The following is a 2,184-nucleotide window of genomic DNA, read 5'->3' as shown; positions in this document are numbered from 1 at the left end:
GAGCCTTATAACCACAAACCATTATATAGAATGGCATATTGACTTTAACGGCCATGTCAACTGAGCGAGCCCCACTATAAAATTGGAGTTTGTGACGGCTCGACCATTTTTCGTTTCTAATCTGTCGGATGTCACCGTATTTGGCGAGGACATCTCTAAGAAAACAATTCTCAACCTCAGGTGGCAAATTGAACACTCGCACTTGTTTATAGTCAATGTCAGCGTTAGTTATTGAAACTGTACTCACCGACTGATCACGATGTCGGAACTCTGCTTTCCCACCAGTATTCACCAAAATTTTCTCCAGTTGTATCTGGTCTGAAAACTTCACAAAGAAACAGTATTCCGCCATGTCATAATATGCTGTGTGGACCTGGTCGGACGTGATGCCAATAATACCTACTATCAAATGGTTCAAATGGCTCTGAGCACTATGGGACTTAACTTCTGTGGTCATCAGTCCCCTAGAACTTAGAACTACTTAAACCTAACTAACCTAAGGACATCACACACATCCATGCCCGAGGCAGGATTCGAACCTGCGACCGTAGCAGTCGCGCGGTTCCGGACTGAGCGCCTTAACCGCGAGACCACCGCGGCCGGCTACCTACTATCCAGTCATGGATTTCTAGAGAACTCGGTTGAACATTCCTGGAAGATTCTCAAATGCAAAACACAGGGTATTCTTACGGGGTACACTGGGAGCCATAACTGCACTATATGAGCGGCCGAGACCGCTGTGAGTGAATTAAGATGCTTGTGTACGACGGTAGTGAAGAAGCACTGAGAATATCAAAGGTCACAATCCAAGAACATCTATAAACACGGCTTGCGGCGCTACGACTACGTGGAAGTACCGACACGTCTCGTCGCTGTCGCGTCCCAAGCGGAACTAAGCAATCCAAGTGAGCTACCCAAACACGACTCACGCCCCGTCCTCACAGCCTTACTTCTGCCAGTACCTCGTCTCCTACCTTCCAAACTTTACAGAAGCTCTCCTGCGAACCTTGCAGAACTAGCATTCCTGAAAGAAAGGATATTGCGGAGACATGGCTTAGCCACAGCCTGGGGGATTTACCAGAATGAGATTTTCACTCTGTAGCGGAGTGTGCGCTGATATGAAACTTCTGCTAGTTCTGCAAGGTTCGCCGGATAGTTTCTGTAAAGTTTGGAAGGTAGGAGACGAGTTACTGGCAGAAGTAAGGCTGTGAGGACGGGGCGTGAGTCATGCTTGGGTAGCTCAGTTGGTAGAGCACTTCCCCGCAAAAGGCAAAGGTCCCGAGTTCGAGTCTCGGTCTGGCACACAGTTTTAATCTTCCAGGAAGTTTTGATATTTACTACTGTTTGCAGGTGTTATTGAGTATATTAGGATGACTGCCTGATAGGTGAGTGGTTAGCGTGCTAGCCTCCAGTTTTGTTTTCATATTTTTATGGATATTCAAGCAACATAAGGCGACACAGGCTGGAGGCACAAATTGATCACCTTGACAGAGAAATGGCGGCCCTGTGAGTTATGATACGGAAGGCAGAGCCTTAGGTAAATCAAAGCCGGAGGTCTGCTGCTAACATAAAAGCACTCCGTCTTCAGGGCACAAGTGGCCCCTCGGGACCATCCGACCGCCGCGTCATCCTCATTGAGGATGCGGATAGGAGGGGCGTGTGGCCAGCACACCGCTCTCCCGGTCGTTATGATGGTTTTCTTTGATCGGAGCCGCTACTGTTCGGTCGAGTAGCTCCTCAGTTGGCATCACGAGGCTGAGTGCACCCCGAAAAATGGCAACAGCACAAGGCGGCCCGGATGGTCACCCATCCAAGTGCCGGCCCAGCCCGACAGCGCTTAACTTCGGTGATCTGACGTGAACCGGTGTATCCACTGCGGCAAGGCCGTTGCCCGCTACTAACATAAGGAAAGCTCCAAAAGGAACTATGGTCGGGATAAAGCCTGATACACTACTTAAAGCTTTTCTCATGTACTTTGACGATAACGTCTTGGATATTATTATGATGTGTGCCAAACAAGAGCTAGGCATTCTTTGGGAATCAGCTGAAGATATTTTCGTGAAAAATTCGAAAGCTTTTGAAAGAGAACAAATTGTGTCAGCAGTTTGAATTCTTTAGAACTGTGGAGACAGTAGATAGAACAAGGACAGTTTACGGAACACATTTGGTAACGAAAATTTTCCG

The 2,184-nt window shown here is 47.9% G+C and overlaps 1 pseudogene; it reads right to left on the bottom strand.

The window, feature by feature from the left end:
- Positions 1 to 1,774: 1,774 nt before the first annotated feature.
- LOC124723284 lies at positions 1,775 to 1,892 on the bottom strand (annotated as a pseudogene).
- Between the last annotated feature and the right edge of the window lie 292 nt (positions 1,893 to 2,184).

Source organism: Schistocerca piceifrons, chromosome X (assembly GCF_021461385.2).
Source record: "Schistocerca piceifrons isolate TAMUIC-IGC-003096 chromosome X, iqSchPice1.1, whole genome shotgun sequence".
NCBI classification, from domain to species: domain Eukaryota; kingdom Metazoa; phylum Arthropoda; class Insecta; order Orthoptera; family Acrididae; genus Schistocerca; species Schistocerca piceifrons.
Note: the sequence above shows the minus strand (reverse complement) of the source record. Positions and strands in the feature narration are given on the sequence as shown.